Source organism: Erpetoichthys calabaricus, chromosome 4, assembly GCF_900747795.2.
Source record: "Erpetoichthys calabaricus chromosome 4, fErpCal1.3, whole genome shotgun sequence".
Classification (NCBI taxonomy): Eukaryota; Metazoa; Chordata; class Cladistia; order Polypteriformes; family Polypteridae; genus Erpetoichthys; species Erpetoichthys calabaricus.
In genome coordinates this window covers 308,694,906-308,713,353 of record NC_041397.2, presented here as the reverse complement: position 1 = coordinate 308,713,353, position 18,448 = coordinate 308,694,906, and the positions used below count along the sequence as shown (strand labels likewise).

General features: G+C 39.9%; 1 long non-coding RNA gene across 1 annotated transcript in view; it reads left to right on the top strand.

Annotated features, from left to right (window-relative positions):
• The window catches only part of LOC127527399 (uncharacterized), a 31,192-nt gene extending 20,128 nt beyond the window's left edge, over positions 1-11,064 (top strand). Inside the window, exon 2 of the long non-coding RNA XR_007934717.1 lies at positions 10,980-11,064. This is a non-coding gene — a long non-coding RNA (uncharacterized LOC127527399). The remainder of the gene's footprint in view (positions 1-10,979) is intronic.
• The last annotated feature ends 7,384 nt before the right edge of the window (positions 11,065-18,448 follow it).

Here is an 18,448-nt window from a genome sequence, read left to right as displayed (position 1 = left end):
CGGTGGACTGATGCTCTGCCCGGGGTTTGTTGCCTGCCTTGCATCCTGTGTTGGTTGGGATTGGCTCCAGCAGACCCCCATGACCCTGTAAATAGGATTTAGCGGGTTGGATAATGGATGGATGGATGGTTTTACACAGAAATCAACACAAAATGTCAGTTGCTGTGTGCCAAGGCCACCAGTTTGCAGTCTCCAGCGGCTCAAGCATGGGCGGAATGCATGGCATGCTGGCTGCTGTGTTGTCTTCACAGGGGTTGAGGGCTCCAGCAGAGGTCGCAGTTCAAGTGCATCACAATCTGGTTTGTACCTCTTGTCATTGCAAATGGAGGTCTTCCCAGGCGAATGTTGCCCTGTCAGCTACACGATTAGGGTTCAGCACCACGATCAACTGGGGACTGATCAGCTGATGTGGTACCTCATGTTCGTTTTCGATTACTTGTATAAAAATCAGATGTCAGACAAGTCAGTGTCCAATTCAGTAATAATATGCAAAACGTCGTCCATGGAGTATTTTGCTTTATTAATTCGCTTCAATCTCTCGACAGATGTCGATGCCATTTTTGCAGTTGTTTGTCCTTCTCTACTCACGCGAGTGCAGGGAGACTCGTCAAACCAATGAAGCTAACTTTCTTTCTAGCAAAGAGAGTCCAGCTATAACATAACAGTGGGTTTGGTCACCGTTTACAGTTGAGTACCACCAGCAACCCCTCCTTTTGATGCCCTTGAACGAGTTAAATAAAGTATAAAATGATTTGAGGTGCGATTGTATATAACGCGAAAAGCACTTACTGTGATAGTCATGTCTGTCTGTCTGTCTGTCTGTCTGTATGCATGAAAATAACTCGGCTCCTGCTGAACCGGTTTTGTTTAAAAAATGCCACATTTGTTCTTGAAGCAAATCTGACAGGACAGATGATTTGCCATTGCTATATCTTTGAAATGTTAAAAATCTCCCATTCACAATCACTGGCGAGTTTTTCAGACTTGAATCTCGTAAAACAGGAAAACAATTCCATGCGGCCTCAAATATGGATTAGTTTACTGTTTCAATGTTACATTGAGAAGGGTTACTTCAACTTCAACAGTGAAACCCCTGCAGTCGTGCACAATGAAATAAGCACACCATGATAGAGAACAAAGTAGGGGGCTGTTTTAGATGTAGGCGGGGCTGGATGACCGAGTGTTACCTTATAAGGAAGGCTTGTTATACCTTGATGCTGGAGGTCAGCCTGAAACAGATACTGTTTTCAGTAGGGCTGCAATTCACTAGTACCTGTCTGGAGAGCAGGAGTTGCATAAAGTTAAGGTGCTTTTATAAACTCACGTTCTTTAAATGTGTTTAATACATTTTTGTTATTATTTACCTCACAAAGTGTCCAAACCAATGTGATGCTTAACATGCATCACAGGAAAAATAATGGAAGGAATTATTAAGGATATTTTTAAGGATAAGATTGAGCAACACATGACAAGAATAAGAGTTTTACAGAAAAGTCAGCATGTGTTCAGACGAGGGAGGTTGCGTTTTAATAACATGCTGGAATTCTATGAGGAAGCAACAAAAGGATCTGATCAAAGTGGGGCATACAATATTATTTATCTTGACTTTTCAAAAAGAATTTGATAAGGTGTCACATGAGAGACTGGGTATCAAACTAAAATAAGTGGGAATTCAGGGTGTGGTGTGTAGATGGGTGCAGAATTGGTTCACGACAGAGATGTATGAGGAACCTTATCAGAATTGGCTAATATTAAGAATGGTGTCCAGCACCCTTCAGGGCTGGGGCTGCTGCTGCTATTTTTAATGTAGTAAATATAAATGATTTGATTAGGAATATAAATAACAAGCTGGTTAAGTTTACAGATGACACCAAGCTAAATGGATTGGCACATCATCTCAATTCCATTGAATCATCAGTGAGGGAGATTAACAGCAAACAGGCTTGAAAAGATGTGTGGCAGATCAGATTTAATGGAGTACAAGTCCCAGGAGGTTCTACTCAAGCTTTATATTGTAACATACTGATTTATGAATATTTCGCTGGTGCTTCTAATAATTTGTATTATCATTAAGTATTTTTTCAGAAAATTAGGGTATTACACACAAGAATTAAAAATGTAAGGTTTGAATACACAATGGGAGGCCTGAAAATTATGAGAAGGATTTAGGAGTTGTAGTGGACTCTACACTATTAACTGTCACACAGTGTTCAGAAGCTATTAAGAAGATTAGAAGAATGTTAGGTTATATGATCGATATAAAAATCGATCATAAAATCAGACCCCGACTTATACGGCAGTTCAAAAATGCAACATCTTCTTGCCTCCTCCAATCTCGCATCAGTTTCTCAGACGCATTGAATTTTGTTGCAGCAGCGCAGTTACCAATTTCTTTCGCTACTTCAACGATGTTTAATTTAAACCCCGCTTCATATTTTCTTCCGATTGAACGCTCCTTCGTAGATAAGGGATGCTCTTACAATAAAGGTGTATGAGGGTATGAGACACACAAAACTGTGCAAATGTTGCTTTGGAATAGTTCGGGTATTACCGTGAGGTCATGTAGGCACAATAGAGAGAGACAGATGTTAGGAGCACACGCTGATTACAGCGCGTTACTGCACCCACATAGAAGAAAAAGGCCGTGTGCTCTGTGGTTACTCTCTCAGGTGGGCATTAGCATATCATAATCTCTTGGACCAATAGCGATTTCCGCATTCGACTTAAACGACCGACATTATAAAATACCAGAAATTATACGGTAAAATCAAGTCCCGACTTATCCACGGGAGAACCTATCTGCGAGTATATACGGTAGTATAGTTTATTCAGAGCGTTAGGATAACAGAAGATGAATATATATCTAAGGATGGTTTAAATTGTATTACCCTTGTGCTTTGAATTCTTTGTCTTCTTTGGTATTATTAGTGTATCTACAACCATACCTCCTCGTGTTAGAATAGACAATGGCTAAATCTAGTGAAGTTTCCTACATGAACTAATGACCACTTTAGGATAGTCTGCATGCAATTATGGCTGGTGATCAATTGTCTTCATGTAGCCTCTAATAGTCTGAACTTTATCTCTCTCTATCTTTCTTTTAGGAGAAGTGACAGTCCAGGCATGAACAAAACCTTGATATCCATGTCAGAATTTGTCTTATTTTGTACAATCGACGCCCAGAAGAAGAGCTACACAATTGCTATCCTCACTATGGTCTACTTTGTGACGCTGTTTGGGAACTTTATGGTAATTCTGGTCATAGGAATGAATCATAAGTTGCAAAAGCCCATGTATGTTGGCATTGCCACTCTAGCGTTAATTGACTTGGTTGGTAGCACAAATATTACTCCCAAATTAATCGCTGTCCTATTAGACTGGGCGGCCATTCCTTATGGACCTTGCTTGCTTCAGCTGCTCCTAGTCTTATATTTAGAGGCAGCAGAAGCCTTTCTGTTGGCTTTCATGGCGTGTGACCGCTACGTGGCAGTTGTCTATCCACTACGGTATTCTACTCTTGTTACAAGAAAAACTCTATGGGTCGCTGGTACATTATTAAATATTGTTCCAGCTGTTTTTACTGTAAGTCATTTAATTTTTATTGCTGAGTTTTCTTTTTGTAATACTAATATCTTAAATTATTGTTTTTGCGACTATTCATCACTGATTAAAATAGCCTGCAATGCACTTCCTAAATACTTTGTCATTTTGTCAGTTGGCTCCTTTGTGTTTGGAATTTGCCCGCTTATCTTCATTTTACTTTCCTATACCAGGATTGCTTATGTTGCTCTCAAGATCTCATCTATTGATGGAAAAAGGAAGACATTTAACACTATAACCACCCACCTTCTGGTAGTGGGACTCTTCAATATTCCACTTTTAATGTCCTATCTGTTAACTGCAGTAGGAGTGAAGCTGTCCACCGAGGCGTACAACACCATGATAATTATAGCAAATATCGTACCGCCAATGTTCAACCCTGTGATTTACAGCTTCCGAAACAAGGAGATACGAAGCAGCATTCAGAAACTTTTTAAAATTGTAAAAGTGTAAAATATGCCACAAATTGAGCCATTGGGGGCACTTACCCTTGTGGGTCTGTATGTGGATCCCAATGCCCCAGTGCGGTAACAGGAACACTGTGCAGTAAAAATGGTGTCGTCCTTCAGATGAGATGTAAAACTGAGTTTCTGACTCTCTGTGGCCATTAAAGATCCCTGAGCATCCATCGTAAAGAGAAGGGTGTATGCCGATGTCCAGGCAAAATTGCCCTTCCATGGCATGGTCATTCTCTAATCATCACCTGTCTCTAATTGACTATTTCTCTCACCACTTCACCACCTAACAGATCATGTGTGGTGAGTGTAATGGCGCAAAAATGGCTGCCTTGGCATCGTCCAGTTGGATGCTGCAAATTAGTGGTTGTTGAAGTGGCTCTCCACTCACTATGTGAAGCTCTTTTAGTAGTGCTATGTAAATGTAAAGAATTATTATTAATTATTATTAAATTCCAAAGATTTCACATTTGTGGTGTATGCACAATGTATCACTAATGTCAATTAAATACATACATTGGTCTCTGAGTGTTTTAAGAATGGTAGTGTTGTTTGTTGGTTATATGAAAATGTCCTGCCATTTGATTTCTCATTTTCAGTTATTGAATAGTTTAGATAGTGGTCTCCATAATGAGTGTGTTAGTGTTTTGGCTTCTCTTTATATTTTTTATATGTGGTTCTCCATGGGTTCCTGAAAATCTAACACTCATTGTCAGGGTACATGAGGTTTCTGAATATTAATATTGATGTTTCTTTTTGGAAATTCCAGTTGTTTAAGGGATATAACATTTTTTGGTCTATTTCCCCTGACATTTTGTATTTTAATTATCTCTGCCAATTTGGGTTCCCAGAGTTAGGACTGTTTCAAGTTGGGACCTCTGGGTAGACACGATGGGATAAAAGGTCACCCAGGTTTTCACTTCCTTGTGCAATCTGCAGATCCCTTTCACATCTCTCTTTTAAAAAGAAACTTTGGTCTGTAACATTCACTACCTTTTGAATTTTTCATCTTTAATCTTTTGTCTTGGCTTTGGCACTCATGTTTTCAATCTTCCAGTTTTCTGGTGCCTAGTCTATCTCCTGGTCCACTCTCAAACTCTGCCTGGTGTAGACATAAGAGAGAACACTGTCAGGATGTAAGCTTTAAAAACATTAAACAGAAAGAAAAGGTTAGTGGGGATTTTCAGCCACACTTTAGAATGTAAGAACTTTAAAGACTTGCTACAGGCCGACTGTCTGTCATTTATTTCCATGTAAAACAAGCCAAACCTTGCAATAAGTGACTCATGAATCTGCTATTGGCAGCCCATATTTTACACTCCCAATGGCACTTAATAGGTTTTATTAAGATTAAGCAAAGCATTTGTGAAAGTCCTCATATATACCAGTAACTGACTAATTGGTAATATTTGGGCCTGAGGCAAAAAAAAAAGATCCATAAATGTGGTGAAGATGAGATCTGAGTTGCAAAACTGAAAGAATGTTCATTAATTTAAATGATGATTACAGCCAAATTGCCATAAGGCCAACCCTTATGAAACTATACTGCAATATACCCCAAAAAATTATGGACACAATTTTTTATATATATTTAAATATTTTAATACATATTTGAGTTGCACATATGTTACATTATATTTCAAAAATTATATATGAAACATAAGAAAACTAATATATCTCTTAATATATTTTAACAGGCACATTTTCAAATATAATTGGTAAAAGACATGCAATAATACTGTGTGCACAGGTCCATAGCTGATCATTCATGTCTTATGGTTTTACCTGAAAAAACCTGAACACATCCTTCCCAATGATTTTAATTTATTTTTAACCCTTGTCAGAAACTCCACTCTGAGTCATAACAAGGTTTGGGGCAGCCACCTGTATATTTGGTATCCTTGGCGGTGTTGTGGCGAAAAATCTTCACCAGAAGGCTATTTACCTGAAATAAATGCTATTAGGAGTCACAGGATAGGCAAACAGAGTTATAATAATAATAATAATTCATTACATTTATATAGCACTTTTCTCAGTACTCAAAGCGCTATCCACACAGGGAGGAACCGGGAAGCGAACCCACAATCTTCCACAGTCTCCTTACTGCAAAGCAGCAGCACTACCACTGCGCCACCTGTGAGTTACAGTTTTATTGCAATAAAATAAGCATAATAATAATAAAAACATAACAAGGACTCAACCCAATACGGCTAAATTGAGCTGAGCCCCGAACGGTTCAAAATCCAAAACTTATATATCATTTTCTTATCACTTTGTCCTAGCTCAATTAGCTCATTCCGCACCTGGCTTTACTGTCCATTGTTTTCTCTAGGTTTCTGTTCTGCTTATTTTGATTGGTCTAAGGTTCGGCAGATGGCTTCCTCTTACCATCTTTGGGCTTTTCTGATGTCATTTCCTATCTTCTCCGACCTCGCTTAAATGAGCTCTTTTGCTCATCCCCTCTGACTCCCTTCAACTCCTGTCTGGACGAACCTTGGGTTCCTATGGGAACTCTTATTATCTTTTTACTTCCCTATTGTTGGCCCCCTCCTGGTATTTTACTTTTCTGTAACTGGCCAAGGTTTCAATTCCACATATGGGTTTCCTTTAAGCTTTTCAAACTTTTTATATTAGTGGCCTGAAGCTTAAGCTTTAATTAAAATTGAACTATAGCATGTGCCTTTATTTAATCATTTGCTTGGCATGCTTGATTTATATTTAATTTCAGTACGTAGGTGAAATTCTAGTATTACTAATTTTCTAAATATATATATAGAACATATTTTGTCATTTTCCTTGCATTACTTCACCTGACCTTGGCAGCAATGCCTTTTTGCCATCTTTGCTGATTCAATATTTCATCTGGCCTCTTTTAGCATCTTATCTCTGGACACAGGTGTTCTCAACCTTCTTATCTTGTTCTTTCCCACACTAGCAATTTTACTGTAAGCTTAAAAAATAATGCAAAATGACTAATTTTTAGTTAATTATTCACTTGTCCTATTTTATTTTCTCAACATTCTAATTTATGTTTAATCTAATGTTTTAGAAGCTTTTAATTACTTTTTATGGCTCTTTATGTTAATTTGCTATTTCTATGTTAATATAAAAAATTTTCCTTCTAAAGCTGCAAAAATATAAACAGCACTGATGTGCACAAAACCAAGTCCAAAACAGAACTGAGGGAATAGGGAAAAGGTGGAGGCTTTTAAAGGGGAAGACAGGAAGTGAGGTCAAAGATGTCAGGCTCACAAGGGTCTTCAGCCATAGGCTCGAGCCCAGACGTGACATCACAGGGGCTGGAGCCGGCAAGGTCTTCTTCCATAGGTTTGGACCCGGAAGTGACGTCAAGAGGGCCAGGTGGAATCTCCCGTGAATGGTCCGCAGGAAAGGGAGAAAAAGAGTCGGTGCACTCTGCCACCTCCTGGTCTGACTCGGAACTTCCCTTACTCAAGCCCTTTAGCTGCCTCCCATGCGCACGTGTGTGACACCCTGTAATGTGTTAAAGTTTGTTCAAGTTGTTTATTCGGCCAGTCTGTGTACAGTAGACTTCAGTTTACAGCCTTACTACTTATACTCAATTAATAAAAATGTTATTATTTGTGCTGTGTCCCCTCGTAATTTGATGTAAAACATATCTCCATATTAGAAACACCTTTAAGATGTCTATTTGATGATATTTAAAATGCTAGGTTAACATATTTTTAAAGTATACTGCTATATACACAAATTAAATTAGCACAAGTGGCCCTAATTTGGGTTATTACTTCATGAGGTAGAAGTATACATAATAAACATGAATATTTGCATCAAATATTTATAATATTAAAATGTGTGCTTCAGTTGACATGTTTATAGTCTAAATATTCTTGATTGTAATAGAAATCGGTCATTTTTCACCCTCTGAAAGAGGTCCATAGAAGGCTGGATCCCTATTAAAAGATTAAAAATCAAAAATAACATCATATGCATAATCCCTGACTTTGAAATAGTTTAAGACGGTACCCCCATATGGTTATGTTTGACATTTTGTCAAACTTTTAGCCTTTTAGGGGGTTAGGACCACCAGTAAAGAAAAAGATATCAGAAATATGATCACATTTTGGTCAGAAACCTTGAAATAACATTAAACAAGGCTCCATGTACCGATATTACCAATTCTCAAAGTTTTATGAAAAGGAATAACTTTGACCCCGTGTATTCCATTAAGGGATAAATCCCTGGGGTTGGCCTGCACAATTTCAAGTCCTTCTCATCAATTTTCCTGACGTACTCTTTGATAATCAGAAAAAAATAACATATTATATACATTTCATTGGGCGGCACGGTGGTGCAGTGGTAGCGCTGCTGCCTCGCAGTTAGGAGACCCGGGTTCGCTTCCCAGGTCCTCCCTGCGTGGAGTTTGCATGTTCTCCCCGTGTCTGCGTGGGTTTCCTCCGGGCGCTCTGGTTTCCTCCCACAGTCCAAAGACATGGTGGATTGGCGGTTCTAAATTGGCCCTAGTGTGTGCTTGGTGTGTTTGTGTGTGTCCTGTGGTGGGTTGTCACCCTGCCCTGTGTTGGCTGGGATTGGCTCCAGCAGACCCCCGTGACCCTTTGTTCGGATTCAGCGGTTTGGAAAATGGATGGATACATTTCATTATTGCAATATATTATAATTACCCTTGAAATATTTCATAACATATTGGAAAACATGATAATAATTATTCTTTACATTTATACAGTAATCCCTCGCTGTATCGCGCTTCGCCTTTCGCGGCTTCACTCTATCGCGGATTTTATATGTAAGCATATTTAAATATATATCGCGGATTTTTTGCTGGTTCGCGGATTTCTGCGGACAATGGGTCTTTTAATTTCTATTACATGCTTCCTCAGTTGGTTTGCCCAGTTGATTTCATACAAGGGACGCTATTGGCAGATGGCTGAGAAACTACCCAATCAGAGCACGTATTACCTATTAAATAAAACTCCTCAAATATATTGTGAGCACAGGGGCTGTTCGCACCCCTAGAAGATACGGCCACTCCTCAAAAAACACTGAAAGATTACCTTCACATTGCTCTCTTCCTTGCTGGGCTTAAATGTGGCTGTTTTGTCAAGCGATATGCTTCCTGCATGGTGCTTCGCATACTTAAAAGCTCGAACGGCACGTATTGATTTTTAATTGTTTGTTTTTCTCTGTCTCTTTCTCTCTCTCTGACATTCTGTGCTCCTGATGGAGGGGGTGTGAGCGGGGTGGGGGGCTGTTCGCACCACTAGACGATATGGACGCTCCTCTAAAAAAATTCTGAAAGGCTACCTTAACATTGCTCCCTGCCTAGCAGCTGCGTTGTCCGGCGGTGCTTCGCATACTTAAAAGCCAAACAGCCCTATTGATTTCTGATTGTTTGCTTTTTTCTGTCCATCTCTCTGACATTATCTGCTCCTGACACGCACTCCTTTGAAGAGGAAGATATGTTTGCATTCTTTTAATTGTGAGACGGAACTGTCATCTCTGTCTTGTCATGGAGCACAGTTTAAACTTTTGAAAAAGAGACAAATGTTTGTTTGCAGTGTTTGAATAACGTTCCTGTCTCTCTACAACCTCATGTGTTTCTGCGCAAATCTGTGACCCAAGCATGACAATATAAAAATAACCATATAAACATATGGTTTCTACTTCACGGATTTTCACCTTTCGCGGGGGGGGGGGGGGTTTGGAACGCAACACCTGCGATAGAGGAGGGATTACTGTATAGTGCTTTTCTCACTATCTCAGAAAGCTTTACATAGTGAGTGGAAAGCCACTTCAATCCCTACTAATGTGAAGCACCAACCTGAATGATGTTACAGCAGCCATTTTTGCACCAGTATGCTCACCTCACATTAGCTGTTAGGTGGTGAAGAAGTGAGAAAGATAGTTAGTCAATAAGAGACAGGGGATGTTTAGGTGGCCAGAATGACCAGACTGTGGTGGAAAATTTAGCCAGGATATCGGGATACACCTTGCTGTTTACGAAGGACACCTAGGGATCTTTCATGACCAAAGAGAGGCAGGACCTCTGAAGGACGGCACCATTTTTACTGCACAGTGTCCCTGTCACTGCACTGGGGCTTTGGGATCCACACACAGGCCACAGGGTAAGCGCCCACTAATGGCCTCACCAACACCACTTCCAGAAGCAACCCAAGCTTTTCTCAGTTCCTGGCCCGGCCCAAACATACTTAGTGGATGACCTGTTCTGAATATGGTATGGTGGTAATGTTTTATAAAAATACACATGTATTTTATTTTTGTAAAGGAAGGAAACAAAGCAACAATAAAATACAAAAATTGATAGTCAAAAAGAGGGAACAAACTGGTCCTTTAAATCCATTTTCCTAAAAAAAGCTAGATAGTGCAATTGTTAATAAAATGTTTGTTTTAGCCAAAGGTTTGAATATGGGATTTCTTTGGACTCCCCAGAACACAGAGGTGAGGCGCTATAAGGCTTTACGTGATCTTGCATGCTCAGTTGTGGAGCGCAGGCAGATGCTGTTGAGAGCAGGTGAGGGGTCTCAACATGTCAGGAGGTAGACTGCACCAAAGGCCAAAGAATGTCTGCAGCCTTGTGACTGCATACAGTATGTATGAGGCTGATTAGCATCACCGCGCGTTCACAAACACACATTTACAAGATGACTGTGATTCATAAACGGTAAGCTACATGGAAATGTGTAGATGCCAAGTTTTATAAATGTTTTTTTTTTTTTGCATTTTTCTGTATTTTTTTTGGGTTTGTACATACACTCGAATCCACGTATGAGGGTTATAAATGAGGCCCCAGAACTGTGGCAAAAACATTTAAATCCCAGCCCTAACTGATTTTTTATTGGGATAAATATTTAGAAAACAACTTAAAGATATAGAATTTACAAGTGTTGGACCCCGTGATCATCAGAGGTGACTGTGCAGACCTATAAATACCTGGGAGTGCAGCTGGATGATAAACTGGACTGGACTGCCAATACTGATGCTCTGTGCAAGAGAGGACAGAGCCGACTATTCTTATAACTTAGAAGGCTGGCGTCCTTCAACATCTGCAATAAGATGCTGCAGATGTTCTATCAGACGGTTGTGGCAAGCGCCCTCTTCTACACAGTGGTGTGCTGGGGAGGCAGCATAAAGAAGAGGGACACCTCACGCCTGGACAAACTGGTGAGGAAGGCAGGCTCTATTGTAGGCACGGAGCTGGACAGTTTGACATCCGTGGTGGAGTGACGGGCGCTGAGCAGACTCCTGTCAATCATGGTGAATCTACTGCATCCACTGAACAGGATCATCTCCAGACAGAGGAGCTGTCACCGTCCTGCTCCACTGGCAGACTGAGGAGATCATTCCCCCCCCACACTATGCGACTCTTCAATTCCACCCGGGGGTTTGGTTATTGTCTGTTATACCTGCATTTTTATCACTCTTTAATTTAATATTGTTTTTTATCAGTATGCTGCTTCTGGAGTATGTGAATTTCCCCTTGGGATTAATAAAGTATCTATCTATCTATCTATCTATCTATCTATCTATCTATCTATCTATCTATCTATCTATCTATCTATCTATCTATCTATTGTGAGATAAGCCCGGACACCACCAGACTGAGACCACATCTTTATAAAAAACACGTTTATTTTCTCTAAGTTGCACACAGCACACTGTGCTCCCAGCAGTAACCACCCCTAACATGGGCGTCTCTTCAAATGTCTGTGGGCCGTCTTTCCTCTCTCCACGGGAGCTTTGTCCCGCTCCCAATCCTGACTCTAGCTCCCTGATTGTAGGGAGGCGGCCCCTTTCATTCTCACCCAGACGTGCTCCAGGTGCCCGATGACATTCTTCCGGCAGCACTTCCTGGTGTGGCGGAAGTGCTGCTCTTGCACCTGGAAGCACTCCGGGCATCCCTGGAAGGCTCTTCATCCATCTTCCCAGGTTTAGCGGAAGTGAATGCCTCCCGGGCTCTCTGAGGCTCGGGCGCCCCCCGGTGGTGGCCACGGGCCTCAACAGGCTTGAGCCTCCTTGCTCCTCTCCCGTGGTCCTCTTCCGATCCAGGGTGGTTGCCCCCTCGTCAACGCCACCTCCTGGTCATTCCAGGTGTCCCGGCTGGGTCTGTCCCACTATCTGTGACACTATTTAAGTGTGTTGCCTGTTTCTATGAGAGAAAAAATCATATCTATTATATAAAAAAAAATTTTGGGTCGAGACATGACCATCTCGGAGAAACACTTTGACGTCACACGAGACTAGACATTACAATAGGAAGCAAGACCCATGAGACGGTGACTTTTTCACATCACACCCTACTTACAAACACTTTCTCAGAGACAATTTAACATCCCATGAGACAAGGACGTGAGAAAAAAGGACAGCTGCTGTACAGGCTTTTAAATGATCAATGCGTAGCACAACATACAGATCACACAGCATGGCACAAAAGGCAGCTGGCTTAAAGCGCGCCCCCTGGGGAGAGGGAATAACTCATTCACTACAGCTTTATTACTGGCAAATATCAAGAAATAAATAATTAATGAAATGAAAATAATCTCTTTAAATTGTACAGTGGAACCTCGGTTCACGAACGTCTCGGTACACGTACAAATCGGTTTACGACCAAAAAGTTCGCCAAATTTTTGCCTCAGTTCACGACCACACACTCGGTATATGAACAAGCCTGTTTCCCTTTCGGTTTGTACATGTTCAGTTTCTCCCTGTGCATTTCCTGTGCAGCAAGCAAGAGAGAGTGAGCGAGAGAGTGTGACACACACACACACACACACACACACACAAACACACAGGCAGCATGAGAGAGAGACAGACGCACACACACAGGCAGCGCGAGAGAGAGAGACGCGCACACACACATGCGGAGCACGAGAGAGAGACACGCACACACACAAGCAGCGCGAGAGAGACACGCGCGCACACACACAGGCAGCGCGAGAGAGACACGTGCACACACACAGGCAGCACGAGAAAGAGAGCTAGATGCAAAAGGTAGGAAGGCAGTTAAAGAATGCACTGGGCTTGATTTTGTTTTCACTTCTGTTTACAGCGATTGGTTCGTAGCATGCATTGTTGCAATGTTATTTTTCTTGGTGGTTTATTAAATTACGGATTTTTTCAAATGTTCATTTTTTTCCCTGTGCTTAAAACTCATTAAAAAAAAGTGTTTTTAGCCAGCGGTTGGTAGCGCTATAGCGCAAACTATTGCAGTGTTAGTTTTCTCTATTGTTCAAGGTTTTATCAATATTATTAAATGTTTTTACATTTAGTTTACTATTACGCTGTGCATTCTATGGTTTAATTAACTATATTTGTGCTTAAAAACGTAAAAAAATATATATTTACATACAGTTCGTATGGTCTGGAACGGATTAATTGTATTTACATACAATCCTATGGGGGAAATTGCTTCGGTTCACGACCAAATCGGTTTACGACCAGAGTTTTGGAATGAATTATGGTTGTGAACCGAGGTTCCACTGTATATCCGATTCACCAAACCAGGGGGTTGGTGAGTGAAGCAAGCAGGGGGCGGAGCACCCTAGTTTGTCATATGTTTGTTTAAAGGTGTTGTTATTGTCATACATCTATATATAACTCCATCTCTTATTCATCTTATGCTATGAATACAGTGTATTATTTGTGTTCATTGCAGCAGGCATGTTTGACTTATTTAATGCAAAATAGTTTTTCATCATGGCCGAACCATAAACAGAGGCGATTTGTGTGGACTTTCATTAGTTGTAATTCAACAGATCTCTTCAAAATATATGATGTCCCAGCTGCAAAATAAAGCAAAGAACCCCCCCTCACCTCATTTATGATAGACACCTAATTTAGGATAAAAAGGCTGTCCACTGCATGGTACACTCACTTAAAATTAACGTACAATGCAGTCAGTACAATAATCAGCAAATACATCATCAATACAAAAGGGTGCATTGGAACATCAGAACAATATAGACAAGAACAGGCCATTCACCCTAACAAAGCTTGCAAGTTCTATCGACTTCATTCCTCCAAAATAACGTCAAATCAAGTTTTGAAAGGCCCTAAAGTCCTGCTGTCTACCACACTACTTGGTCACTTATTCCACGTGTCTATGGTTCTCTCTGTGAAGAAAAACTTCTTAATGTTCTGTCCCTGTGTTCTTGTTGAACTCATTTTAAAGTCGCCATCTCGAGCCATTGGACTAATTCCCTTCATAATTTTAAACACTTCAGTCATGTTACCTCTTAATCTTCTTTTACTTAATACTAGAATTACCAAAGCCTAAGAAAAAACTCATAATTCTGGCCCACCTTAAATCTGTTCGCAACTCTCCATTCAGCATTTTTTGTCTTGTAAATTTGTGGTGTTTGTGAAGGTTAGCGGTTTTTTTTTTTATTGTTCAGTTTTATTCTCCCAGTCACTTTCACACTCCCCCCGATCTGACACTGCTGTTTTCACAGAAAGATGTGCTATAACAGGTGAGCTCAGATGATGGTGTGGGTTCTACAGAGAAAGAATGCACATCGCACTTTTGCTGATTCTGTTTTAACGATGTGTTTACATAGATTGTTGTAGACACAAAACACAAATGAAATGCATGTGTTCCAAATAACAATATATTATTTACCCTACACAGCTTCAGTCCCAGATAACTAAGCTTGAGCTGGGAGAACATTTTGCCTTTTCTGTAGCGGTGGGAGGATGTGATAGCAGGCTGCTTGCTGCTTGTGTTGAACAACATATTTACAACACAAAAGACGCTGAATGGAGAGGTGCAAAGGGATTTAAGGTGGGCTGGGATTACAAGTTTTTTCATAGGCTTTGGTAATTCTAGTGTTAAGCTGAAAAGGCTCAGCCCTTTTAATCTTTCTTCATAATTCATCCCCTGCAGTCCTTGTATCAGCCCACTCACTCATATGTAAAGCGTAACTATGGTGATAATTTAAAATCCTTAAGATTCTTGAAATTTATGTCTGTTTACAGCCTGGCTAATCTAGAATTAATAATTGTGACAGGAGTGAATACTCCTAAGAGTAATATCCTTTAGATAAATACTGTATGTCTCATATACCTCATGATAGATAGCAAAGTCAGGATGGATTGGCAGTCCTCTGCAGGCTTCAGTCATTTACATGAGCTTAGCACCCCTTAACAACAGGACAGTTTATGGTGGCCAATCAGCTTGTGCAAAATCAAAACCAATGGCTGCAATACATAAATATCTTGAAAGTTCATCAAACATTCAAGTCTAAAATCCATTTAGTTCCTGGAGGTCACTTCTGTCTACTGCCAGGCTAATTTAGAAATAATAATTAAAACAGGAGGAAATTCATCTAAGAATAATAAAGTTGACGGGTGCATGTTTCATTATCCACATCCCCAGACACCTCAGCTTGAACGTGTAATGGAGCCTCAAAGGACAGCAAGATGTAAATAACATCGGACGAGATAACAAATTGCACACTGGGACTTGACACGTTTCTCAATTAGATGTTGTGCCTACCCTATAAAACCATATGAAAATTTATTCAAAATTATTTTGAAAAGTTTGTCTCTAAATTATTCTGCAGTGTTACATGTAATGTTTCCTGAAAGAAGGTAGAAAGTAGGTATGTATTAAATATTGCAAGCATCATATAAAATTATTAATTGTTTAAACTCTTCAGACAAAACATTGTTACAGACGGATCCTGCAGATGACTGAAGATATACTTGAAGGTAACAAATAAGATTTATTATTTTTTGAGCATGGGTGCTAAAGAATTGTCATTTGTGCCATTATGTATAGTATGTAAATTAGCCATGTAATATGATGTTTACTGCATGACTTTATTCATTTTTATTACACAATTTATATCAGATAAGAAAGATTAGATTAGATAAACTTTATTAATCACAAGTGGAAATTCGATGCATACAGCAGGAGAGATGCAAAAAATAAAGCACATACGACAGATAATACAGCCTAATTAATCAATTAGTTGATAAATATATAAACAAATGTATACTGTATAAATATTTCAAAATGAACTTAACAAATACATCAGGAGGAAGCACTGAATTGCTTAATATCAGAGAGCAGAAAAGACACACAGAGGTGGAATTAGCCCGTGGCTGAACATGCTCCAAGAGAGAAGGGTTGGAGGGGATTTTTCATGATGGAATCTGATTTTGACACCACCCTCTTTTCCACAACAGCTTCACTTATGGCCATTAGGTTGATGGAGCAGGCTTTCCTGATAAGTTTGTTCAGGTATGTTGCTTCATCAACACACTGGCTACTAGGGGATTACAAAACATTTCCAGGAATTTGCTGCATACATCAAAAGACCTGAGTCTCCTTAAGAAGTCCAGTCTGCTCTGCACCTTTCTGTGCAGCACCACTGTGTTGTCAGATCAGTCCAGTCTGATGTTCATGTGAATACCCAGGTACTTGTAGCTCTTCACCACACCCATGTCCTCCCCCTGAATGGTGACAGGTCTCAGAGGCTCCTTGGCACCCAAGAAGTCCACCACCAGCTCTTTTAACTTACTGATGTTGAGTTTCAGGTTGTTGTCCCTCCACCACAAGACAAAGTCTTCCAGACTTTCCTGTACTGTGACTCATCTCCATTATTAATGCAGCCTATGGATGAGTCATCTGAAAATATTTATAGTGGACAAGTGCTGGAATTAATGCTAGAAATGTCTGCTGTGTAGAAGGTGAACAGAAACCGAGACAGGACAGTTCCCTTTGTTGCCTCAGTATTACACATCATAATTTCTGACACACGGTCCCTCAGGTAGAGATTTATGCCAAATGAAGTTTGAATTAAATTGAACGTGAGATGGATTGCTATTCTTCTTAATCTGACATTCTGCTAACCACTGTTTAAAAGCTTAAATACTTTTTTTCCCTGTGGACTGTATCAAAATGGTACTTGAGATTGCCAGCTGAATCTTTTTATTGTGAATTCTAACATGTCAATTTGGTTTTTTTATATATACATACTATTGAGTCTATTAGCAACAAAAACAGGAACCATCAAATTGAAAAATGGAGCAGTAAAGATCTCCATATTCAAATACGACAGAACTCTTGGGTTGCAAGTCATAGGTAGATAGATGTGAAAGGCACTATATAATAGATAGATAGATAGATAGATAGATAGATAGATAGATAGATAGATAGATAGATAGATAGATAGATAGATAGATAGATAGATAGATACTTTATTAATCCCAAGGGGAAATTCATATACTCCAGCAGCACCATATTGATAAAAAACAATAGTATGACATGGGATCCGAAATAAATGCTCAGGCAACAGCCGGGGGCCACCCCATTTAATTAATAAAATAAACTTCAACAAAAATAGCATGCAATGACTCATGTAAAGCAAAATAGAGTATATTAATTGCTTCTCAGGGTTCTCAGGTTGGGAGTAAAGCTCCATTCTGTTAACACTAGAATCCCTGAAGTCTACAAAAAACTTGTACACCAAGCCCACCTTAAATTCCTTGGCACCTGTCCAATAGCGTGTTTTGTTTTGTAAATGTGTCGATCAGCTCAAATAGTAAGCAGCCTGCTATCCCATCCCCGGCCTTGATGGAGATCAACTCGGGCAAAACATTCTACTAGCTCAAGCCAAGGATCTCAATCTGTGTGTGATGTGCCTGGAGCTGTATTGCGTAAATAATACAAATAGATAGATAGATAGATAGATAGATAGATAGATAGATAGATAGATAGATAGATAGATAGATAGATAGATAGATAGATACTTTATTAATCCCAAGGGGAAATTCACATACTCCAGCAGCAGCATACTGATAAAAAACAATGTTCATTAAAGAGTGATAAAAATGCAGGTACAACAGACAGTAACGTTTACTCCTCCGGGACCCAGCTCTTTAAATAAATACATAAATAGGTAGATAAATAAGTAAATAAATAAATATACACACTTTGGTCTGAACACACACCAGAATGTAAGAAATTTAAAAAGAAGACAACGACTGACTGACTGACAACTTCTGAGTTGCCTGTCCCACTTCCAGTGAGGCACTATACAGGCGTATTGCTGTTAGTATAAAAGTACCAGTCACATTTCTTTAAACACTTCGGTTGAATAATTTGTTGGTTGAAAGTCCTCAGTGTTTGTGTGTCAGAGAGAGGATGCACAGCACTGGTTTTGTTTTAATTCTCTTCTTTGCTACGATGTCCAGTGGGTTCAGAGTGCATTCCCTAACTGAGCTTGCCCTTTTAATTAGTTTGTTGATTCGGCAACATTCTCTTGAAGCGACGTTACCAGCCCAGCACACCACAGTGTAGGAAATCGCACTGGCCATCACAGAGTTGTAGAAGAATTTAAGAATTGTGAAGGCAACAGTACTCATGGGAACCT